Below are 26,972 nucleotides of genomic sequence, written 5' to 3'. Positions count from 1 at the left end.
AGACTACAGCTAAAAACTCTTTCTCTGTGACAGAGTAGTTTTGCTGGGCATCATTCAGAGTCCTACTGGAGTAGTAGATCACATGCGGTTTTCCATCAAACCGTTGTCCTAAAACACTCCAATCGCAGAATCAGATGCATCACACATCAGTTCGAATGGTAAGGTCCAGTCCGGTGCATGAATGATAGGAGCTGTGGTTAGCTCCTTTTTCAGATATTCGAAAGCTTTGAGGCAGTCGGGGGAGAAGACAAATGATGTATCCTTGGCTAAGAGATTGGTCAAGGGTCTAGCAATTTTGCTGAAATCCTTGATGAAACGTCGGTAAAAACCAGCATGACCAAGAAACGATCTGACATCTTTGACAGTTTTGGGAGGAGGGAGATTGGAAATGAGATCTACCTTAGCTTTATCCACTTCGATTCCCCTATTGGAAACTACATGTCCTAAGACAATGCCTTGTTTGACCATGAAATGACATTTCTCCCAATTGAGAGTCAGATTTTTCTCCCTACACCATTCTAGGACCAGTTTAAGATGATGCAAACATTGGGAAAATGTGTCACCAAAAATGGAAAAGTCATCCATGAAAATTTCGAGAAATCGCTCTACCATGTCGGAAAAAATACTGATCATGCAACGTTGGAATGTGGCCGGTGCATTGCACAGGCCAAAAGGCATGCGTCGGCACAGGCCAAAAGGCATGTGTCGGTATGCGAATGTTCCATACGGGCAAGTGAAGGTGGTTTTCTCCTGATCTTCGGGAGCGATAGGGATTTGATTGTAACCTGAATATCCATCCAGGAAACAGTAGAACTCGTGTCCTGCTAAACGCTCTAACATTTGGTCAATGAAAGAAAGAGGGAAGTGATCTTTCCGAGTGGCTAAGTTGAGTTTTCTGTAGTCAATACAGACTCGCCATCCAGTTTGGATTCGAGTGGGAATCAGCTCATTAGCCTCATTTTGGATCACGGTGATCCCAGATTTCTTTGGAACAACTTGGACTGGACTCACCCATGAACTATCAGAAATGGGATAAATGATCCCATGATCGAGACATTTCAGAATGTCTTTCCTAACGGCTTCTTTCATCACTGGGTTTAACCTACGTTGAGCATCTCTAGTAGGTTTGGCATCATCTATCAAATGGATTCGGTGTTGAACAATGGTTGGACTAATCCCTTTGATATCAGCCATGGTCCATCCAATGGCTTCCCTATTCTCTCTTAAAACGGCTAAGAGAGCTTCCTTTTGACCGGTAGTCAACTCAGAAGAAATGATAACTGGTAAAGACTCGTTCTCCCCTAAGTAGGCATACTCTAGATTTTCGGGTAGAGGTTTGAGCTCTAACTTAGGGGGTTCCTCCACAGATGGGCGAAGCTGGACTCGGGGTTCTATCTCTAAAGGTTCTCGTTGCCAGCCAACAGCAAAAACATGATTGACCAGCGGTTCTATCTCAAGTTCGTCATCAGAAAGCTCCTCAATCATTAAATCAGATGCATTTGAATCAGACTCACACTCTCCCTCTTGTTGTTCACTGGATATTCCTTGAATGAAATTCACTTCCATGGGTTCATCAGATGGATCACTAGGTTGTCTCCCTAAGTTGAAGATATTGAGGTCAACAGTCATATTCCCAAAAGATAGTTTCATCTGACCGGTTCTACAGTTTATCAAAGCATTTGAGGTGGCTAAGAACGGTCTTCCTAGAATGACGGGGATTTGACTTTTGAGATTGGAAACGGGCTGCGTTTCCAAGACAATAAAATCAACAGGGAAAATGAACTCTCCAACTTTGATCAGAACATCCTCTACCTCTCCTTTGGGAATTTTTACAGATCTATCAGCTAACTGTAGAGTGCATCTTGTCGGTTTAAGCTCTCCTACACCTAGCTGTTGATAGACTGAATAAGGAAGGAGGTTGACACTGGCTCCTAAGTCTAGAAGTGCCTTAAACCAGGGTCCTTATATTTCAACGGCATGGGTTTTGAAAAAATTTCACTGAGGTTGGCAGCTAAGAAGACTTTCTTGGGGACGTTGGTGGTTCTTTTCTTAGTGCATAAGTCCTTCAAGAACTTTGCATAAGAAGGGATTTGTTCGATTACATCTAAGAGAGGGATGTTGATCTTGACCTGTTTGAATGTTTCTAGAATTTGTGGTTCTTTTCTTAGTGCATAAGTCCTTCAAGAACTTTGCATAAGAAGGGATTTGTTCGATTACATCTAAGAGAGGGATGTTGATCTTGACCTGTTTGAATGTTTCTAGAATTTTCTCAACCTGCGGGGAGTTTTTCCTAAGTTTGAGTCTATCTGGAAAGGGGGCAGTGGGCCTATACCTATCTAGATCAGGCTCAATCTCAAGTTCAGCATTTTGGTCATCGGAAGGAATTGTTTCATCGGAAGGAGTGTTTTGAATGGGAGAAGGGGTTTGATCCGGTGGCATTCTAACCTGATTGTCTATTTGTTTTCCTGATCTCAGAGTGTGAATTGCATTCAGTTGAGCTGGGTTGTTGGAACTGGATCCAGTGTCTTTAGGGTTTGCAACAGTTTGACTTGGAAATTTTCCTTTTTCTCTCTCACTCACGGCAGCGGCTAATTGCCCAAGTTGGGTTTCTAACCGGGCTATGGCTTGTGTGTTCGAGTTGAGCACTTGGCCGGTAGTTTGCATGAAGGAATTTAGAGTGGTGGATGATTGAGTCAACATGTTGGTGGTTTGTGTAGAAGCTTTAATCATAGCTTCTAAACCCTTTTCTAAGACACTTAAACGCTTGTCATGATCGGAATTTGATTGATTTGTAGGCTGGTGAGGATGAGGATGTTGGTTTGGAAAAGGTGGGTTAGAAAAATTGTTCGGTGCGTTGAACGGGACAGTGTTTCCCCTCGGGAATTGTTGGTTTGACGCAGGAATGAAGTTTTGATTTGGTGCGTTGAATGAGACAGTGTTTCCCTAGGGAATTGTTGGTTCGACGCGGGGATGAAGTTTTGGTTTCCATGAGAATTTCCTTGGTTCCAAGCAAAATTGGGATGATTTCTCCAACCTGGATTGTAGGTTGGAGAAAATGGATCATTTCTGGGACGCTGGAATGCAGCGTTCATCTGTTCTAAGCATGGTTGTTTCCTAGAAGAGGACATTCCTCTGAAACGTGGGTAGGAGACTGACAGTTATGACATCCCGGGGCAGAAATATGATTGATTTGAGCCGGAGCTCGTTCCTTAACTTCTAAGGCTTCTAACCTCCGCAGAATCGTCGCCATCTTCGCTTCAGATGCAATGTTTGACTCCAGGGAAAGACCACTAGACTTAGATTGGGAAACAGATGAAACCCTGTCATCACAGTTTTCCCACTGCATTGTTTTCTCGGATAGACTCTCTAGGAATTCCCAAGCTTCATCGGCGTTTTTTCTCATAAAATCTCCCTGACACATCGATTCTAAAGATGTTTTTGAAGAATAGTCCAATCCTTCATATATGACTTGGCACAATCGCCATTTTTCTAGACCGCTCATTTTTCATCCTGTCAAAAATCGATTTTACGGTAGAGATGCTTTGACCTCCCCCACAATGCCTGTTGGGATTATGATCTTCACCGTAACGATGTTGTCCATTGATCAAATTATTTTGCGGATTGGATTTCATTTGACTATCTATGGTTTCGTTGTGTGCGAATGGGGTAGAATTTTGTATCGATGTATCACTGTGTTAATTAAGTATTTCTCTGTTTAAGTCATTCTCTATAAGAGGTGGAATAAAGTATCCTGGTTGAAGCGTAACGATCACATGTTTGCAATGCAATTTATATCTCATAAAAGCTCCAATTCTTCCTCAAATCTAACAAATGATTTTAAATTAACAGATAAACTTTGTTGGGTTTAAGGGTATCAAAACAATACAATTTTTCTAAATTTTATAGCATATAGTCTCAACGATCCTAGATTGATGTATGACGCATAACGAGCAAATTCATGGACAAGTGGGACATTGACGAGTTAAATGCGGATGCTGATGAATTGTTTACATGATCACAAAAAGAAAAAGTAAAAAAAGAAGAAGAAAACCATAACTCCTAATCCAAAAGGTAGGTTCTGATATAAGATATATGAAAATCTTCTATCTCAACAAAACCAAGTCATCCAGATTGACAGATTTATGAAATCACATCAGTGTCACTAGTTTTGGAAAAAACCAAAAATAGTCCGAATTTAGCATATTTTTAATAATAAAATTAAAGTTTATTTCGATTAGGAAACAAATTTAATACTGATTCATGTTGGACTAATTTGTCTTCTCTATTATAAGGAGTCTTTTTTAAGGTAGGATTTGATACTTTCTATTTCTTTGTAATTTTAGTCTTATTAGGAGTTAATTTTTATTTTATTTTATTTTTATTTAAGAAGAGACATGTAACCCTAACTCTGTTAGATAACTTTTCTTCAATAAAATTCTTTTTTATATTGCTTCATAGATTCGAGGTTGTCTCTTCGTGGATCCGAATATTGTTCTTTGTAGATTCAAAGAGCGTCTCATGGTGGATTCCGAGATTTCTTACTTCCGCGTTGTTACGGATCCTGAACAGGTTCATGAATCTACAAACTTCAAGCTTCATCTTGTTGGCTTACAACTAGGGTCTCTTTGTAGTTACACTGGCATAGAACACTTTGTAGCCAAGGTCAAGCCTATCCAGAAGGTCTCGATTTACAATGTTAGTATGTTGGAGCTTTTTCTGTGAAAGCAACCGTAGCATTTGCTGGTAAGTGTCAAATGACAAGAACAAACTAAAGCATCAAGGGACCTTCCATAAAATTTAGAGGATGTCTCCCTCAAAATTCCATATGCTTCCATTCAAAAAGTTCTAGCCTCAATAGCATAAGAATCTTCTCCATGCCGGTTAATAGATTCTTAGTTAGTGCTAATTCCAATGTCTGGATCTAAATATAATCACCCCATTGTGTGCTAGCTTTGTAAGAGAGTTGACTTAAACTTTATTTCAGGGGGGAAAAAAATAAAAAGGAAGGAAAGAAAAAAGATGGGCATTGAAGCTGAAAATGTGAGCACAATAATAGCAGGAGAAGAAATTAAATTTGGGAAATCGATTCCAGTAGATAGCGTTCAAGAGATTGTGAGGAAAGACCCTGAAAACATCCCAGAGATATATTTAAGAGAAATGCAGGGTTCTGTGGTGCCTCATCTTTCTTTGGAAATACCTGTAATTGATCTGTCATTGCTTTCTGAAGCTGATGAAGGCGAGCTCAGCAGGCTCGATATTGCTTGTAGAGAATGGGGATTCTTTCAGGTACGCGTGGTATAGTCTTCAGTACATGCGGGGCTTTGTTATATTGACCACTTGTTACTTCTAAACTCTCTGATCCTAAATGAAGTTATCTCCTCGCTATATTGGTATCAGAGCTGTTATTCAGATTGGGAGTGGTGTAGCTTCTGATTTGAGGTGGTGCTCGGTAATTTTTTCTGAGAGAAGCGGTTTACTAATACAAGCGGAGGATGGCGTCAACAAGTAAAACAGTTAAAGTTGGAAAATACGAGATTGAAAAATTCAATGGGAAGAATGATTTTTCCTATTGGAGGATGCAGATGAAGAACACGTTGATTTCGCAGAAATTGCACAAAGCTTTGGCGGGAAAAGAGAAGAAGCACAAGGATATGTCTGATGAGGATTGGGAGGAGCTGGATCTGGAAGCACGGGCGTCGATTATCCTTTGCCTTGAAAGGGATGTAGCTTTCTTGGTAGATGGAGAGGAAACGGCTGCGGGCGTGTGGTTGAAGTTAGAAAGCACCTTCATGACGAAGAGTCTAACAAACCGGATCTATTTGAAATCCAAATTGTATACTTGCAAGATGGAGGAGGGCTCATCAATCCGGGAATATATCAACAAGTTCGATAGGATTATATCGGATCTGAAGGACATCGATGTGACTGTAGAAGATGAGGATCAGGCTCTTCTATTACTTCTATCTCTGCCGAAGTCTTATGAGAACCTGGTGCAAACATTGATGCTTGTGGGAGACAATTTGACGATGGATGAGACTAGAACGGCGCTTCTAGGGGATGACCTTCGAAAGATTGCAACCGGTGACATGACTACTGGTGGTAACAAAGAACAAGCGCAGGGATTGTTTGCTAGAGGAAGGAGCAATAAGCGAGGAAAAGGCAAGGGAGGAAAGTCTAGATCTAAATCGAGACCCCTTGCGGGACGAGCGTGCTTCAAATGCGGTGAAGTTGGGCATTTCAAGGTTGACTGTCCTAACAAGAGAGTAGGTGGGAAAAAGAACAACAACAAGACCGAGAGAAGAGAAGGCAAGGAAGAGGCGAGTTACGCATCGGAGGAAGGGAGCGATAAAGAATGCTATGTTGTTACGGGTGGCGAAGATACCTCCGGTAAGTGGATACTTGATTCAGGTTGCTCTTACCACATGTGCCCAAATAGGAAGTGGTTTACTACCTATAGGAGCATTGATGGTGGAACTGTATTGCTGGGGAATAACCATGCTTGTAAAACGGTGGGGCTCGGTGATATAAAAATCAAGATGCATGATGGAGTGGTCAGAACCCTAACGGACGTACAGCACGTTCCTGATTTGCGGAAGAATCTTATCTCAGTGGGTGCATTAGACTCCGGTGGCTGCAAGATTGTTACAGAGAACGGAGTAAAGAAGGTTGTTCGAGGTTCCCTAACAGTGATGAAGGGTGTTCGTCACGGTAATCTATATACTCTCTCGGGTACGACGGTGACAGGAGATGCAGCGGTTGGAACTGATGGAAGTGGTGGAGACCCATGTGAGCACACCCGGTTATGGCATAGGCGGCTTGGGCACATGTCAGAGAAGGGTCTGGTTCTGCTTGGTAAGGAGGGTTTGCTGAAGAATCTGAAGAAACCTTGCATGGATTTTTGTGAGGATTGTGTGTATGGAAAGGTGCACAGGGTCCAATTCTTGAAAAGCAATCACAAGAGCAGAGGTATACTAGATTATGTGCACACGGATGTTTGGGGTCCGGCTCAGACAACTTCCAAGGGTGGTTCCAGGTATTTTGTCTCGTTCATAGATGATCATTCGAGATATGCTTGGATTTATTTTCTTAAGCATAAGAATGAGGTATTCGAGACATTCAAGAAGTGGAAAGCAATGGTTGAGAACAGGACGGGCAAGAAATTGAAGACACTAAGATCTGACAACGGTACAGAGTATACAGATGGTGCTTTCAAGAAGTTCTGTGATCAGGAGGGCATTGTTCGACACTGGACAGTCAGGTCAACACCACAGCAGAACGGGGTCGCGGAGAGACTGAACCGAACATTGCGGGAAAAGGCAATGAGTACGCGATGCTGTGGAATTTCCCATTAAAAAGGGATAAACATTGACTTTCAATATAAATATTTGCTCAAAATGTAATAAAATTCTTCTACTGTGATTTTTCTCTTACTAATTTTTCTTTAGATTTGGATCCTCTCCAATTAGGTGGTAAGTAAAGAGTTTCCAATTCCTGCAATCTCTACTTTCTATTCTAATTCCAACAATTTAGATGGACCCAAGTAGGGTTTTGAAGATAATACTGATTTTCAAGATAATATTCAAGTCATATGTAGCTTCATCATAGCACTTGAAATTAGAATAAAGTATAATGATCCGAGTAATTCGACACTTTCCAATAACTACCTAATTTGAGAGGATGCCGATCCCATTTTTTAGCCATTAGTTTTGGATTTACGCTTCAAATTTATTAAGGGTGTTGATAGACAGAGTTAAAATGGGAGAAAAATTAAAAATGTAATCTCCAAATCTAAAATCCGCAACATGTATTCAAGAATATTTACTTTAATAAATAAATATCAATACTGGTGAATTGATAAATAAAGTTATTGAATGAGAGTACGCAAGAGATTTATCTAAAATCCCCACAAGTAAAAAAGAGGAGATAATGCAAATTGAAACCATATAATTTCTCTTCAAACTAACTCAAAAGATTAATCCCTTGCATGATATACATTTCTAACAAGTTCCAGTCACCCTACTTCAAACTACCCATCAGAGTTAATCCTCTAAAATTTAGAGAGACATCTAAAAAATGTAAATCCCCATTACTCGTCATGTTTAATCTCTTCTTCCTCCTCTGAATTTTCTTTCCCCAATTTGTATCTTCCACTTTATTAGAAAATCTTCTTTTTCCTAAAAACATAAAAAAAACATAAAAAAATTTAGCTTCACATGATATTTAGTGATTTGAGTAAACTAAATAAAGAGATCATCTCTTTTTAGTTTACTTGGTTTATAATCAATTCAAGAAAAAACTTTGGACATGATTTTCTTTAATACTATCTAGAATGATAAGTGAGGAATTAAACATACATGTTATGATTCCTTTTCATTCATTGTGTGAAAGAAGAATAAGAATAAGTATTTAAAAAAAATAAAACTTATAATTTGTCTTCCAAATCATGCTATTAAAATTTATCATACATGATAAAATTTCACAATTAACAAATTAAATTTAATAAATTTAAGATCAAAATGAAGATGTTCGCACACCTGATTTAGTCAAGAAGCACGCCAGTGTTTCTGATCTGAAAAGATAAAGTGAGGACTCCTTTTCTTCTTGTTGCTTAAGGGCGTGTTTGGATTTCAATGGGGTTAAGGAAAGTTAAGGGAAGCTAGGTGAGAGAAGAGAAGGGAAGGGAAGAGAGTTCCCTTCCCCTTGGTTACACCCCAATTTGGGGGTAACAAATTTTATACTATTAAGGGGTGAACTAAGGGGAACTAGGGTGAATAACTTTAACTCCTAAGTGTTCCCAAACAAGGTGAATGGTTCCCATAACTTCCCTTCTCCCTTATTCCCCTCAATCCAAACAAGTCCTAAATGCTTTCCTTATTCTATGTCCTACATTAAACTGGAGTTAGGACATGAAGGGACGTTGCAATCGATAAGAGTGGAGCCATTGCACGATCTTTTCAATTTCCAGTTATTTTCTATTTTTTCATTGTATTTGCGATGATAACAATAAGGACAAATAGTTTCATCTTAATAAATCAGGGATGATTGCAGGGAAAATGAAAAAATAATTGCTGAAGAGTGTAGGCGTCAAAAAATGCTGAAAAGATATCCAAATACAGCTCAAGAGGAAATCATTCAAAAAATGCAAGTATGGGCTGTCTCGCACGCGAGACAGCCTTTGCTGTCTCGCCATGCGAGACAGTGTTTTCTGTCTCGCACGCGAGACAGTATTTACTGTCTCGCCCGCAAGACAGCCTTCAAAAAATCAGAAACTGTTTTGTAACCGCCGACACGTGTCCATTAACTACCAAGGATGTGGAAAACATCATGGGCAAGAATCACGTTGATAACTGCCAAAATAACAGAGTTGTAAAACGTAGAAAGGCAGTTACAAGAAAACTACCAGACAGTTACTGTTTCCGAAACAGTGTTTACTGTCTCGTGGGCCGAGACAGTCTTTACTATCTCGGAACCCGAGACAGTCTTTGCTGTCTCGGCCGCCGAGACAACAAACACTGTCTCAATACCCCCTGCGATCATTTTTTGGGGGGGAGGCTGATGATCGAGCATTTATCGAGCGAATTGGAGCAGAGAGAACAGAGAGAACAGTGAAATTTGTGAGCTTCTGGCAATTCCTTGAGATTCGAGCTTTGACTTGATCTTAAGAAGAACGATCGTCTTACTTTGATAAGATCTTCGTTTCAAATTCTCACTTCGATAAACGAAGGAAGAATCATTAAACCCCTCACGGTTCAATCAGAATCTGTGGTTTGGTGGTCCACGAGTCAAAGCGCTCCCGGCACAGGCAAAGATCCCACGCAAGCAGCGATCCAAACAACGATCCTACGTTTGTTTCTAAAAAGTTATAATTTTCTTTTTGTTGTGTAAAAGGAGTCTTATAAAAAGACTATCTCTTTTGAATTTGTTGTAATCGACCGAAGATATAATGAATTCCACAACGAGATCAACTTTTGACGAAAACAAGCTGGCGACCATAGTGGGAGTCAACGGTCTCGCTGTCGAGACCGTCGTGTCGAAACCAACCATCAAGATCCCGGTTGAATCAACGGTCGAGTATGAGTTCGACCAAGCAAAGTTTGAGGAGTATTTATCATCCTCATCTGTAAAGTCTTCCTCGCCTCGCAAATGCAGGAAGATTTCATCTTTGTTGAAGTTGTCAAACACTACAGATGAAGACTCTCGCTTAATTGTTGCTGAGGATTCTACTCGCAACCTCTCTGCTCATAATAACTATTCTTCAATTAAGGAGTCATTAAATCAAAGCCCGCCTGCATTGACGAAAAGAGCTCTTCAGAGACAACGCCAACGCCGTGCTCGCCAAATGACTAAGGCCTTGGAACAACCCGACGAAGTTCGTTATCATGCGGACTTAGAGTCGAGGAGGCATCGAGTGGTTCAGTTGTCTCAACGACCAATCACTTATGTCTTTGCTAAACTCACGGAAGAATGGACTATTGTCAAAAGGGCTCATTCGACCCTTAAAGAACGTATACAAAAACGTCGTGCAAACGCTGCTCATGCCCGTGCTCTCTTACAACAAAGACGAGAAAGGATGAAGGAAACGGTGGCCAAAGAACCACCGAAACTCTACCAAGTTTGGATTCCAAAGTCTGGAGTTGTGCAAAATCAGCATTCGGAGCCCGTTAAGACTCCACACCCGCAAGGGGGTGGTTCTAAACGTATGACTCTTGACATAACCTTGGATCGCTCAGAGGCAACGACAAGTCATCCTGGGTATGTTAACAAGGTTCAAACACAAAAACAGAAGATAGGTTGCTCTGGTCACCATGCTGACGAGTTGTACTATCAAACTAAAGGTGGAAACAAATCACATAAAAGGACTGTTCAAGAAACGAATCGTCATTGTGTATGTGAAAAACTTATCAAAGCAGTGTTGTCCAAATGCAACTGCTTTAAAGCCATTCCGCCGAAAGTTTCTGTATTCCAGATACTTTTTACTAAAATGTTAAAGTCCAAACCGAGACGTTTCAACAAGAAGCTTGCTATTCAAGAGGATGAATTCCCTGAAGTCACCATCAACATGGCCGATAAAGGAAAATCTAAGTGACATTCAAGTGAACCAAACCCCAACTTTTCCCCGGGAGGAAAAGTCGATTCAAGAATTGCCCGACGGATGTCTCGACTCCAGCTAGGAGCTATCAGGCGTAGAGACTACAAGAAAATGCATGAAGGAATGTCATCAGAGGATGAGCTCTCGGACACTTGTTCTGCGATCGCTTCGGATGATACGGTATCTAGCACAGGACAAACCAGAGAAGTACTCACAATAAATTCTGATCAGTTCGTTCAAATACTTCAAGAAGCTCTAGCCAAACAACGTGAAGAAATTAGAGCTGAGATGAAGACAGAGATGGAGTTGGCTATCCAACAAATGAGGGAATTGCTAGCTCAACGGCCTCAACCTCCAGAGTCCAGTCAGCGAGCTGAATCCAGCCGCCACACTCAGAATGTGGCAGATGATAGTGATCCAGAAGTGGATGAAGTCATTATGGCTGATACACCTCCCAATAGTAATAACGCCGGGGGTGGTTTAACGCACCCTCCCAATAACGATATTAGGGGTGGTTCAATGGCACCTTTGCAAGGGGTGGCCTAACTCATTCTTCTCAACGTCCTTTGAATAAAGACATAGACGATGACGAGAAAATGAAAGAGCTTGAAAATAAAGTCAATGCTTTGATGACGGCTCAAGAAGTGAAAAAGACGGGTATTCCATGTCCCTATCCAAGAGAATGAGATTCAATACCGTACCCGACAAAATTCAATTTGATTAACTTCATACCGTTTGACGGGAAAAGCTCGCCTATTCAGCACTTAATTTATTTCAAGTCTCATTTGGGCATGATCTCTGGAAATGAGGCTTTAATGGTCCGGTCATTCGTTGGCACCCTTCGTGGGCCCGCCTTCGATTGGTACAGACGTCTCAAGCCAGGAAGCATCAATTGTTGGGATGACATGGAAAGTTTGTTCCTCAGCAATTTCTTTGATGATGACACCGAAGTGTCAATCGGATCCCTTTTAGATGAGAAGCAAAAAGACGGAGAGTCAGTCGATAATTTTGTCAAGCGCTTCCGTAACAATGCAATGAATTGTAGAGATCCGGTTACAGAGGAGTTCATCCTGCAAACATGCCATAATAATCTCTCTATCGATGTCCTGGAAGCCCTGGGGGTCGTACCATCCAAAACTTGGAAAGATTTGAAAATGCGCGGTGAACAAGATGAACATTTTCTTAAAAGAAAGAAAGCTGAGAGAAGCCGACCGACGACATCTGCAATCACTGGGAACGCGACTCCCGATCCGAGGTTTCAAAAGGAGTATTCTTTCGAAGATGATGAAGCTCCAGCCATCTTGAAATACCTCCTCGCCAACGACAAGATCGAGCTACCACCTATTAAAGATCAGGAGGGAGCTAAGAGGGTTACGGATCCAAACTACTGTGCGTACCACAGAAGGGTTCTTCATCCCACCGAGATTTGCTTCGGACTCAAAAACAAAATCCAAGACTTAATTGACTCTGGCGTCATAACGGCGAAACAAGTCAAGTAAAGACGACTCCAACTCCATTGGATACACGAGTATAAACTGTTCTCCTTAACTCCATTGGGTGCACGAGTATAAACTGTTTCCCCTAACTCCATTGGATACACGAGTATAAACTGTTCTCCTTCACTCCATTGGATACACGAGTATAAACTGTTCTCTTTAACTCCATTGGATACACGAGTATAAACTGTTCTCCTTAACTCCATTGGATACACGAGTATAAACTGTTCTCCTTAACTCCATTGGGTGCACGAGTATAAACTGTTTTCCCTCACTCCAAAGAGTATACGAGTATAAACTGCTCCTCAATACTCCAATAAGTATATGAGTCTAAACTGTTTCCCACTCTTGACGGGAAGTTCCTGGAGAATTTTTACATGTAATATTCTTAAGGATAACCCGGTTATGTAACTCAGTATGATGTTAGACCCAGTTTCGCGAAGAAAGCTGGGGGTGGATGGTTCGTGTAACGAAAGTTCCCGAAAGAATGTTATATATAATTTTCTTAGGGATAACCCAATCATTACAAACAAAATGATAAACACTACATCCCCACGGTGATTTCTGAATACTCTTTTGCTGAGATGAGATTCGATCACTTCGTTGGATCAATCTTCCCTCATAAATTCCCATTTGGTCAAACCTTTAAACAGTTAGGACCAAAGCCAAAATCCCCTCTCGATTCCTTCCATGAACGAGAGCTCCGCAAATTGAGCAATCAAACCTTTAAACAGTTAGGATCGTCTCGAATTCCCATTTGGTCAAACCTTTAAACAGTTAGGACCAAAGCTAAAATCCCCTCTCGATTCCTTCTATGAACGAGAGGTCTAAAAATTGAACGATCAAACCTTTAAATAGTTAGGATCGTCTCAAGTCCCCATTTGGTCAAACCTTTAAACAGTTAGGACCAAAACCAAAATCCCCTCTCGATTCCTTCAATGAACGAGAGGTCCATAAATCGAGTGATCAAACCTTCCTACAGTTAGGATCACCTCAAAACTCTCACTTGGTCAAACTTTTAAACAGTTAGGACCAAAACCAAAATCCCCTCTCGATTCCTTCAATGAACGAGAGGCCCATAAATCGAGTGATCAAACCTTCCAACAATTAGGATCACCTCAAAACTCCCACTTGGTCAAACCTTTAAACAGTTAGGACCAAAACCAAAATCCCCTCTCGATTCCTTCCATGAACGAGAGGTCCACAAATTGAACGATCAAACCTTCCTACAGTTAGGGTCGTCTCAAAACTTCCATCTGGTCAAACATTTAAACAGTTAGGACCAAAACCAAAATCCCCTCTCGATTCCTTCCATGAACGAGAGGTCCACAAATTGAACGATCAAACCTTTAAACAGTTAGGATCATATAGAATATAAAATTCTTCCTCTCCGATTTTGGGTTTATCTCTACCAACAAACAAGAGACCAGGAGATAGAATATAAAATTCTTCCTCTCCGATTTTGGGTTTATCTCTACCAACAAACAAGAGACCAGGAGATAGAATATAAAATTCTTCCTCTCCGATTTTGGGTTTATCTCTACCAACAAACAAGAGACCAGGAGATAGAATATAAAATTCTTTCTCTCCGATTTTGGGTTTATCTCTACAAATTTCCTTTGTACCAGGAGATAGAATATAAAATTCTTCCTCTCCGATTTCGGGTTTATCTCTATCAACAAACAAGAGACCAGGAGATAGAATATAAAATTCTTCCTCTCCGATTTCGGGTTTATCTCTACCAACAAACAAGAGACCAGGAGATAGAATATAAAATTCTTCCTCTCCGATTTGGGTTTATCTCTACCAACAAAAAAGGGGACCATGTTACTCCAATAGGTACACGATTCTAAACTGTTTTCCTATATTCGACAGGCAGTTTCTGGAGAATATTAATCTGAATATTCTTAAGGATAACCTGACGAACTCTCAATAGACATACAAGCATCAATATGGAAATACCAGCCTCGATTCAAGATCTCAACAACGGTCAAGCGATAAACGCAGTGCCGGAGAAATATTAGCTATTCTACAAAGAACTGAATAGACTAATGGATGAAGAGATCAAGGGCTGAAGCCATTTTATGGATTCCTCTACACGATCTACTCAACCAAGTATTGAAGGGATCGTAAGTAAAATCTATCTTATCCAAAGTATCCCAGACTTCTCTATACAAGAATGAGTCTGGAATACTTTGGAGGGGGTATCTGTAGGCGTCAAAAAATGCTGAAAAGATATCCAAATACAGCTCAAGAGGAAATCATTCAAAAAATGCAAGTATGGTCTGTCTCGCACGTCTTTACTGTCTCGCACGCGAGACAGACTTGACTGTCTCGCCGATGCGCAGACAGTGTATTTCGATGTCTCGCACACGAGACAGTATTTACTGTCTCGCCCGCAAGACAGCCTTCAAAAGATCAGAAACTGTTTTGTAACCGCCGCCACGTGTCCATTAACTACCAAGGACGTGGAAAACATCGTGGGCGAGAATCACGTTGATAACTGCCAAAATAACAAAGTTGTAAAACGTGGAAAGGCAGTTACAAGAAAACTACCAAACAGTTACTGTTTCCGAGACAGTGTTTACTGTCTCGTGGGCCGAGACAGCAAACACTGTCTCGGGAGTGCAGTTAGTCCTAGGGGCTATAAATACCCCCATGAGGTCGATTTTTAAAGGGGCTGATCATTTTTTAGCACTTTGGAGCAGAGAGAGCAGAGTTCCTGAGCTTCTGGCCATTCCTTGAGATTCGAGCTTTGACTTGATCTTAAGAAGAACGACTATCTTACTTTGATAAGATCTCGTTTTAAATTCTCACTTCGATAAACGAAGGAAGAATCATTAAACCCCTCATGATTCAATCAGAATCTGTGATTTGGTGGTCCACGGGCTAACGCACCCCCGGCACAGGCAAAGATCCCACGCAAGCAGCGATCCAAACAACGATCCTGCGTTTGTTTCTAAAAAGTTGTATTTTTTTTTTGTTGTGTAAAAGGAGTCTTATAAAAAGACTATCTCTTTTGAATTTGTTGTAATCGACCGAAGATATAATGAATTCCACAACGAGACCAACTTTTGACGAAAACAAAGAGATAGTTACCGAATAGAGAGAAAAGTTAAAGTAGAACGGAGAGAGATTGAGGGAGAAAAGTGATACTAATTGAGCGAGAGACTGAAGGAGAAATGTGCATGAGTCTATTTGGAAAGAAATTGAAAGGTCATGGGTAGCAACAGATGAAGTTTAATTAGAAATAAATTGAAATGAGTTAATTAGGTAGGAGAATTTGAAATGGAAGATTAATAGTAACACGTTTCTAAAAATATGACACGTGTCAATGCTCTAGAATTTTGACATGTGGTATTTCAGAGTATTACTTTAGGCTCTCTTTGGCAAAGCGTTAAGGAGGAGGAATTAAGGAGAATGACTAATGTAGGTAGCCTATCCGACAATTCGAAGGACTAAATTATTAACCGGTTAAAGATGTTTTATTTTAACAATTGTGATCATTTTTAATGTTTGGGAATGACAAGGTTTTGACTATTTTCTTTATAAATAGAGAAGTTAACTTTTAATTCTTCTAAATAGGAGTATTAATAAACCTCTCATTTTAAGGGGTTGAACTTATTTTAATCCCTCTAGAAGGGTTAACTTAACCATTCTGTATTTTTTGCGTTAGCCAAACTATAGAGGGTTAACTCACTTTAACCATTGCATAGATTTTTTATGTCTAGCGGATTAAAAAGGGGTTAAGTCTTTTTAATCTCTTACCTAACCAATTGCTAGCTAAGGGCCTGTTTGTTTGCACGGAAGTAATTGTGAAGTAGCTGAAGTAAAAGAAGTAGAGGCTACTTCTGCTATTTCCAAGCAAAAAATATGTTTGGTTCTCTGAAAAACTTACTTCCAATACTTACCTAAATGCTTATGTGACGCCTACGTGTCATCCTTACTTCCAAAATATTTTTCTAATCCTCAATACTCAGAAGTAGCACGAAAGTAGTTGAAATGCATATTAATTATGACATAAATAATTTTTTATTAATATTTCCTTTATTAGTTATATTAATTATGACATAAATAATTTTTTATTAATATTTCCTTTATTAGTTACTTCTAACAACTTTTCATTGATAAAATTACTTCCTAATAATATTTCCAAATGTTATCCAAACAAAAAAAGTAAATGAAGAGGAAGAAGTTCTACTTCTATTATTTCTAAAAATATATGAAACAAACAAAAAAATGCTATTTCCACTACTTCCTACTTCATAGCTTTGAAAGATACTTCTATAACCTACTTCTTACTTCTAATACTTTCATTATCCAAACGGGCCCTAAATGACACCTCATTTATTGTATAGATAGATAGATAGATATTAATAATACATTAATTATGGTGTGATAAGGCATGAATACAATGGTCAGAGGAAATCTTAGATTCCTGCCCATGTCCCACTCTTGTCGGAACCAGACGTAAAACTTGATTGAAATCCTTGAACATTGGAAACCCTATAACTTTTTTTTTCTTTTCAGTTACAGCCCTTCCTAATCTCGCACTGAGCCAAAACATTGTAGAGTTGGTGAAAAATCAGAGGTATGCCTCTGGAAGTTGGGCGGTCGACGGACATTGGTTCTGCGGTCGACCGATATGTGCACACAACTCTTAGTGTGCCTCTGGACTTTGGGCGGTCGACCGGACGAGACGCTGCGGTCGACCGCGATTTATCCAGAGAGCAGACTGGGCCTCGGGATAATTTGCGGTCGACCGGCAGTGGTGTTGCGGTCGACCGACTATCGGGTTTCGGCCTGGGTCTGTTTTCCAGACCCGTTTCCACTGGGTTTCATATAAATACCCAAGTTGTTGTTCTAGGGTTTATGCAAGGGAGATTTTGAGCTGCTGAAGGGGATTTTCTAGGGCTTCTTTTGTTGGAGTCTATTGGAGAGATCAAGTGAGTTATTGAGGGTTTTGGGTAAGATTTGTAACCCTAATTTGTATTCCCCTTGATTTCTATTAGTGAAACTCCCCCCTCCATGCCCCATGGATGTAGGCATATTGCCGAACCACATATATCTTGTGTACTTGCTGTGATTGGTTGGCTTGTGTGCATTGTGGTCTACTATTGTTCTTGTGTGTGCTTTTGATTTGGCTAATTAGGGTTTCCACGGCGCACAACAAGTGGTATCAGAGCTCCGGGTTGGATTTGGGAGTTTATTCGAAGGATTCATTGTTGGGTTCTTGTTGGGAGAGTAGATCTACAATATGGGTGATACAAGCAGGGCTAGTTCTAGTGCTACTAGTATATTGGGGCCGGCTTTGACAAAGGCGATCCAAAATTTGAGCATCAATAACCCTAAAATTGATGTCCCAAAATTCGACGGTAAGATTAACTTCGGTTTATGGAGGTGTCAAGTAATGGACGCCTTAGATGCACAAAATTTAGAGGAGACTTTTGAGTTTCAAGAGAAACCCGAGGAGATTGATGATAGGGTTTGGATGAAAATACACAGTAGGGCTTGTGGGGTTATTCGGTCATGCCTAACGCCGGATCTCATTTATGATGTGATGAACGAGACATCAGCAAAGAGATTGTGGGAAACGCTCAATAAAAAATATTTGACAAAGAGCATTGAGAATAGGCTTCATTTGAAGAAAAGGTTCTACCAATTCAAGATGAAGAGAGGAGTTTCCATTCGAGAGCATGTTAACAACTTCACAAAGCTAATTTCGGATATGGCCAATGTTGATATCATGGTGGAGGATGAAGACAAGGCGATGTTACTATTGTGTTCGTTACCGGATGATGAATTTAGTACCTTTGTTCTCACTATGATTAATGGGCGAACTACAGTTAGCTACAAGGAGATGACCTCGGCATTGGTGAATTATGAGCTGAGGAAGAATGATTATGAGCCCTCCGAGAAGACATCGGGTGATGCACTTGCAGTTCGAGGCCGTAGTCCAAACCGCCAAAAGTTCAACCGCTCAAAATCAAAGAATAGGGGTGGCCATAAAAGTGTTGGTAGAAATCAATGTGCCTTTTGCAAAGAAGAGGGACATTGGAAGAATGAGTGCCCAAAGTTGAAGGATAGAGCCGGGAAGCAAAGGGGAAAAGCTGTACAAGCTTCAGAGGTTAATGTTACTAAGGTTGTTGGCGACATTTCAGATTCAGATTCTTCCGGTTATTCTTGTCCCATACTACCATCAGTTTGTTATGCCGACTCTACGGAGTGGGTGCTTGATTCGGGAGCTACATTTCATATTTGCCCTAAGAGGGATTGGTTTACCAACTTTGAGGAGTTGAAGAGAGGAGACGTGGTGCTTATGGGGAACGATCACGTTTGTCCTATTAGTGGAATTTGCTCAGTCAGAATCAGAATGCATGACGGGGTGACTAAGGAATTGAAAGATGTGAGGTTCGTGCCGCAGTTGACGAAGAACCTCATTTCTCTTGGGACTTTAGAGGCATCCGGCTATAGAGTGATATTAGAGGATGCTAGTTTGAAGGTCATGAAGGGATCCATGGTGGTGATGCGAGGTGTCAGGGAAAACAACCTATACTACTTGAAGGGCAAGACAGTTACAGGGGGTCTGGCTGCTTCTATCACCACAGAGGAGGACACTACCACACTATGGCACATAAGGCTTGGACACACAGGTGAAAAGTCCCTTCAGTCATTGGCAAAACAGGGGCTATTGAAAGGTGCAAAGACCTGCAAGATGGAGCTGTGTGAGCATTGCATACTTGGGAAGAAGACTAAAGTGAAGTTTGGCACCACAATTCACAACACCCAAGGTATATTAGACTACATTCACACAGATGTTTGGGGCCCTTCTAAGCACACATCGCTTGGTGGGGCAAATTATTTTGTCACTTTCATTGATGATTATTTCAGGAGGAATTGGGTATATACCATGAAGTATAAACATGAGGTCCTGGATATATTTGTGGAGTGGAAGAAGAAAGTGGAGCTGCAGACAGGTAGAAAGGTGAAGACTCTTCGTTCAGACAATGGTGGAGAATACAAGAGTGATCCATTTCTGCAGTTTTGCCGGGATCACGACATTAGAAGGCATTTCACAGTTAGAGAGACACCGCAACAGAATGGGGTGGCAGAGAGGATGAACCGTACCTTGCTGGAGAAGGTGCAATGTATGATGACGCAGAGTGAATTGACTAGATCTTTTTGGGCCGAGGCGTTAGTTTATGCGAGCCATCTCATTAATAGGTTGCCGTACACTGCGATAGAGGGAAAGACTCCTTTGGAGCGTTGGTCTGGTTCTGTGGCTAGTGATTATGAGACTCTTCGGATATTTGGGTGTCCAGCTTATTTTCATATTAGTGATAGGAAGTTGAATCCGAGAGCGAGGAAGGCTATCTTTGTGGGATTTAGAGAATGTGTAAAAGGCTTCAAATTATGGGATCCACAAGACAAGAAGATGATCATTAGCAGAGATGTCACATTCGATGAGACGTACATGATGAAGCATCGAGTTCCTCAGCAGGTGGAGGAAGATCAGACAGGAGGGATATCACAGCAGGTGGAGGATGATGTGACTCCACCCACTCCAGTTAGCACTGTTCCCATAGAGACTCCTACAGAGGTGACACAGGAAGGAGTTGAGATGACAGTCGGGCATGTGGGGGATACAATGGATGGTGAGGCTCAGGAGCAGGGTCATGCTCAGGGGTCCATTGCAGCAGATAGACCGAGGAGAGAGATTCGTCGGCCAGCTAGATATGATGATGTCATGGTGGCATATGCTTTATCGGTGGAGGTCGTTGATGATTTGATTCCTGCCACATTCAGGGAGGCAGAGTCCAGCCCTGATTCTATTAGGTGGAGGAATGCTATGGAGGAGGAGATGCAATCTCTTCAGAAGAACGATACTTGGGAACTTGCACAGCTACCTAAGGGTAAGAAAGCTATTGGTTGCAAGTGTGTGTATGCTAAGAAGGAGGGATCTTCTATTGGGGACATTCGGTTCAAGGCCAGATTGGTTGCTAAAGGATATGCACAGCTTGAGGGGGTTGACTACAACGAGGTGTTTTCACCCGTTGTGAAGCATTCGTCGATTCGGATACTATTGGCATTGGTGGCACAGCTGGATTTAGATTTGGTCCAAATGGACGTGAAGACGGCCTTTCTACATGGAGACTTAGTTGAGGAGATCTACATGACACAACCTATGGGGTTTAAAGCTGCAGGAAGAGAAGATTTGGTGTGCAAATTGAAGAAATCTCTTTATGGACTGAAGCAATCACCGCGACAGTGGTACAAGAGATTTGATAGCTTTATGATTGGCCGAGGGTACACGAGGAGCCCTTATGACCCGTGTGTTTATATGCGCAAGCTACAGGATGGTGAGCACATTTATTTGTTATTGTATGTTGATGATATGCTCATAGCTTCCAGGAACACTTCAGCTATTGGGAAATTGAAAAAGGAGCTGTCATCAAAATTTAAGATGAAGGACCTGGGAGAGGCTAAGAAGATACTGGGTATGAAGATTGAGAGAGACAGGGTGAAGGGGAGATTGAAGCTTACACAGAGGAGTTACTTGCAGAAGATGCTGAAGAAATTCAGTTTTGAAGGCAATACCAAGGTGGTGAGTACTCCATTAGCTCCCCACTTTAAGATGCTGAAGAAATTCAGTTTTGAAGGCAATACCAAGGTGGTGAGTACTCCATTAGCTCCCCACTTTAAGCTTTCAGCTTTGATGTCAACAGTTTCAGTGGAGGATAGGGACTACATGTCCAAAGTTCCATACGCCAGCGCAGTGGGTAGCTTGATGTATGCTATGGTGTGTACGAGGCCAGATTTGTCACAGGCCGTGAGCATGGTATCTAGGTACATGCACAACCCCGGAAAGGGGCATTGGGAGGCCGTAAAGTGGATTCTACGGTATATTAAGGGTACCGTGGATGTTGGGTTGATATTTGCGAAGAATGATGAGACAGGGCAGGGTTGTATTGGCTACGTGGATTCAGACTATGCCGGAGATCTTGACAAGCACTTTTACATTGGCTAGTGCACCGGTGTGTTGGCGATGCACTCTTCAGTCTACAGTGGCGCTTTCTACTACGGAGGCGGAATATATGGCGGTGACTGAAGCAGTGAAGGAGGCTTTGTGGCTACATGGCTTGTTGGATGATTTGGGAATTGCACAGGAGACCATTCAGGTATATTGTGATAGTATGTCAGCTATCTATTTGGCGAAGAACCAAGTCTACCATACACGCACGAAGCACATTGATGTCAGATTTCACTTTGTACGTGACGTATTGGATGATGGTGATGCCACGTTGGAGAAGGTCCACACTAAGGATAACCCTGCTGATATGTTGACCAAAGTTGTACCAGGTGTGACGTTTGGTCACTATTTGAATTTATTGAACATTCTTCGTTGTTGAGGCCGTTGGCGGCCATTTGGATGAACTACGTTCGACTTGATTCCTTGGGCAAGAGGATACGTAGGCAGTCTTGCAGATGCAGCCGGTTGAAGTCAATTGGGGTTGTTTTGATGTCGGCTCAGTTTTGGCATAAACGTTCGCTGAGGTGGAGATTTGTAGAGTTGGTGAAAAATCAGAGGTATACCTCTGGAAGTTGGGCGGTCGACCGGCAATGGTTCTGCGGTCGACCGATATGTGCACACAACTCTTAGTGTGCCTCTGGACTTTGGGCGGTCGACCGGACGAGACGATGCAGTCGACCGCGATTTATCCAGAGAGCAGACTGGGCCTCGGGATAATTTGCGGTCGACCGGCAGTGGTGCTGCGGTCGACCGACTATCGGGTTTCGGCCTGGGTCTGTTTTCCAGACCCGTTTCCACTGGGTTTCATATAAATACCCAAGTTGTTGTTCTAGGGTTTATGCAAGGGAGATTTTGAGCTGCTGAAGGGGATTTTCTAGGGCTTCTTTTGTTGGAGTCTATTGGAGAGATCAAGTGAGTTATTGAGGGTTTTGGGTAAGATTTGTAACCCTAATTTGTATTCCCCTTGATTTCTATTAGTGAAACTCCCCCCTCCTTGCCCCGTGGATGTAGGCATATTGCCGAACCATGTATATCTTGTGTACTTGCTGTGATTGGTTGGCTTGTGTGCATTGTGGTCTACTATTGTTCTTGTGTGTGCTTTTGATTTGGCTAATTAGGGCTTCCGCGGCGCACAACAAACATTGCCTATTGTATTTGTTCCAAAAAATAGCAAGCCAACCAACGGTATGAAATGAAAAATCTTTCCAAACATCAATCTCCTCGGGACGTAAAATCATTATCTGTTATTTATTTTTTTCTGATGGTATCTATTAGCTACTAACAAAAACAAATACTTAAATAAAGGAATTATCTGCCACTATATTAACATAATCAAACACTAGTATTAACCCATGCTAAGCACTGTTGTTTTCTTTTGCATGTGTGATAACGTGTGGTGTTGTTTGGTTCATTTTATATTTTTTTTGCCTCGATAATCAATTGATTGAATTTCGCTAACTACCATAATTAACTGTAAGACTTACCCTATGCGCGTATGGGTGAGTTTTACGTGATGGATATCTCAAAAAAACTCATCTGGATTATTTTATTTTGAGAAAATCCCACTTAAGTTTGGGCATATTAAAGATAACCTCACTCTACTTTAAAATTTAGAGGAAACCCTCCTCAACTATGAGGTGTCTCACAAAACCCTCTCTAATTTTCACACACTTTTCTTACCAAACTGTACTGGCATTATTTTAAAATATAAAATAGTTCAAATATCATTTTAAAAATTAACTCATTAATCTATAAAGAAACCTCCAGTAGGTTAAAAAGAGTTGATTAATTTATAATGCTTTTTCCACTCTTTCTACTCTCTTTCTCTTATCCCAAAAATCAGAGTATTTTTTTTATGATTAAGGGGTCTTTTCGTCTATTCTCAGTCATCTAATTGTCATGTAAGACCTAATAGTGTCAACTTTTTAGGGGGTAAAGTGAAAAGAGCTCATGGTGGCTTCTCATAATTTTAAACTTGAGGGGGATGTTGATGTCATTATCAAATAGTGGGTTTATTTGTGGACTAAATTAGAGTTAGGGTCCTCAAACTCCTTAAGATGTCTGGCTCTATAGATTACTGTTCTTCCCTGCACATGAAGAACTCGTAAGAGGCTGGAGTTGTGCTCTCCGGTTGTTCCTCCGACGATCAAGTCAGTATATGAACTTGAGTGGGAAAATATGAGATGATGAAAAAAGTTTTAAAGTTGTATGATAAGACCATAGAGCTACATTGAGCTGCATGGCTTCCTTTTCTAGAGGATCAGAACCGCAGATATGTAACTTGAGCCAAGTCCAGGCAGACAGTTAACTCTACAGACAGTTGACAGATGTTGGCCGCTAACGAAGATGGATCATCCATGTGGTTAGTGCAAAGCGATAGCATTTGCTTGCTGCTGACTGGTTCTGATGAGTCATAAAGACTATGAGGGCTAGAGCAATGAAGACTTTATCAGAGTAGTTAATGCAAGAATAGTTGGTTGTCGATGGGGGTTCGAGGATACACTGTCTCTCTAGTTGTCCACCTGAAGGCTGACAAACACCACATTTTAAGTCGGCTACGCAAGTTATCAGCTGATATAGCGGGTTGAGTGGGGGTGCTCATATGATTGATATGGTGGGTAGGCGGACAAGTACTGCCTTTTTGATCAGCCTCGAAAGTACTCGACCCGAATTGGAGAGAATGTTAGCCTTATTAGGTATCATGTTTATGAGCCTACTTCCTAATCTTGTTTTGATGATTACAAACAATTTCTAACAACGTGTATCGAGTGTTTTCATTTGTTTTGTTAGGTAATCTACACAAACATTAGTTGGAGGTTGGATGGATTATGTCATAACGATCATATTAAATGGAGATTGGCGGAAATAGTAGAGTAAAACAATACAATTTAAGTGAATTCAAGATCAAGCTTCATCCGCAACCAAGATCAAGCTTCAATGAGAGATTATTAGCTTGGATTTAGTGTTTTAGTTTTTAGGAGTATATATACTTGTGTGCAAATATTTTAAGCTCAAACATATACGCACATACACGTTTTAATTTTATAGTTTTCAAGTTTATAAAAATATGAAACAAATATACTTATTTATATACATACATATATGTTTCATATTTATCATATTTGATTTTGGTAAACAATGTGTTTAGACACATAAACATGAAAACTTAACAACACGTATATAAATATATTTTTATGTTTTGAACGGTTTACAAAATAAATTATATCTCACAAATGGAAAACGAAATTTGAGAAATTCTTTTTTTATCATGATCTATTACATGTTTAAAAACATTTACCAAAAATTTATTATTTTTTGAGTTGATTTACTATGTTGAATTGATTTTATAAAATTGGGTGTTTTAGCAGTTTTTTTGAATTTGTAATATCTGTGTTCAAATAATTATTTCTCTCAATTGGGAAGTGATATTTATAAATTCTTTCTTTAACATGTTCATATACATGTCTAAAAATCTTTATAAAAATTTAATTATTTTTGGATTTGATTTATTATTTTTAATTAATTTTACAAAGCTAGATATGCTAATTTCGAGAATGCTGGATTTTGGGGTATTTTGGTCTTTTCAGCCTATAACGGCTAGTTTTTGTTTTTGTGGGTTTTTGGGTAATTTTGGCTGGTTTAAGAGCCTATAAAAATTCCTCAACTTTCATTATTTCTTATATATGTTTAAGAGATTTTTAAAACAAGTTTACAAGTGTTTAAGTTTGGTTTTAAGTTTGGTTTTAAGTTTGTTTTCAAGAGGGTTTATGTGAAGAAGGTTTCACAAGAGAAGATCATTTTCGTTTGGGCCTTCAATCTTCCAATCTCTCCCGCTTGTTCATTAGAGAAGTTTTTCTAAACTCAAATTCTATCTTCATTTATATTTATTATTAATTATTTTTTCTATAAGCTAGATTTTCATATTGAGTTTAGTTTTAATTATTTCTCTTTGTTTACACATACAACCATTGCGCTTATAGTATTTTCATACATTGTATAATTTGGCTTGTGGTGAGTATGACTTAGAGAGTGAGTCTACATTGTGTTCTCATCTATTATAGAGAGTAAAACTTATATTTGAGCTTTTATTGTGAGATTCACCTTGTAATACAAGTACACCAAGAGGAGTGTGTGGTGAGGACGTGGTCGATACCAAGAGGAGTGGTGTTAGCAGTAAAGCTTAGAGAGAGGTAGTATAGCCGAGCACTTGAGGGAGGCGACATGTGAGGACCAACACTTACGGTTGTAGGTTGTGTGATTACATTGTGAGTGATTGTGAACGTTGATCGGTGAGCGTTGAAAACCGATATTGTGAGGTGTAAACGTTTTTTGGTGAGCGTCGAAAAGCCGGTTGTGATAGTGGATTTCTCCCCGGGAGTGGGGAGCGGAGACATAGGTCAGAAGGACTAAACTCCATGATCATTTTTGTATATTTGAGTTTGCCTTGGCGTTATTATTTGTGCTTATCATTTGTCTCATTCTATATTGACATTGTGTATTGCTCATTATTTATATTGCCCTATCACATTTGCATCTTGTTTATTTCACCATTGTTTATATTGCTTATCCTTGCATATATATCTTGTTGCATATTATTTTTTCTAGGATATTTATTAATTAGTTTTAAATTGGCATTAGTATCGGATTAGATTAGCATTCACCCTTGTTTATATTGCTCTAATACCAGTCGGTAATAAAGCCTAGGGAGATGTAGTAAAGTCGGGCACTTGAGGGAGGCGACACGTGAGAACCAACACTTGAGGTTGTAGATTGTGTGATTATATTGTGAGTGATTGTGAATGTTGATCGGTGAGCATTAAAAACCGATATTGTGAGGCGTAAACGTTTTTCGGGTTAGCTTCGAAAATCCGGTTGTGATAGTGGATTTCTCCCTAGGAGTAGGGAGCGGAGACGTAGGTCAGAAGGACCGAACTCCGTGATTATTTTCGTGTGTTTGAGTTAGCCTTGGCGTTATTATTTATGCTTATCATTTATCTCATTCTATATCGCCATTGTGTATTGCTCATTGTTTATATTGCCCTATCACATTTGCATCTTGTTTATTTCACCATTGCATCATTGTTTATATTGCTTATCCTTACATATATATCTTGTTGCATATCATTTTTACTAGGATATTTATTAATTAGTTTTAAATTAGCATTAATATCGGATTAGATTAGCATTCACCCTATTCACCCCTCTCTAAGGTACTTTCAAATAGCATCAGAGCTTGGTGCTCTTGATTAGAGGCTTAATCGCCTAGAGTCTAAGTTCATTGTTCTCATATTTGTGCTAATCTAATTTTGAGATTTATTATTATCTTGCTTGCATGTATATAGATATTATGGACATG

The sequence above is a fragment of the Asparagus officinalis genome, chromosome 4, assembly GCF_001876935.1.
Source record: "Asparagus officinalis chromosome 4, Aspof.V1, whole genome shotgun sequence".
In the NCBI taxonomy this organism is placed as follows: Eukaryota; Viridiplantae; Streptophyta; class Magnoliopsida; order Asparagales; family Asparagaceae; genus Asparagus; species Asparagus officinalis.
The sequence above is the reverse complement of the archived record's forward strand: the minus strand, read 5'-3'. Positions refer to the sequence as shown.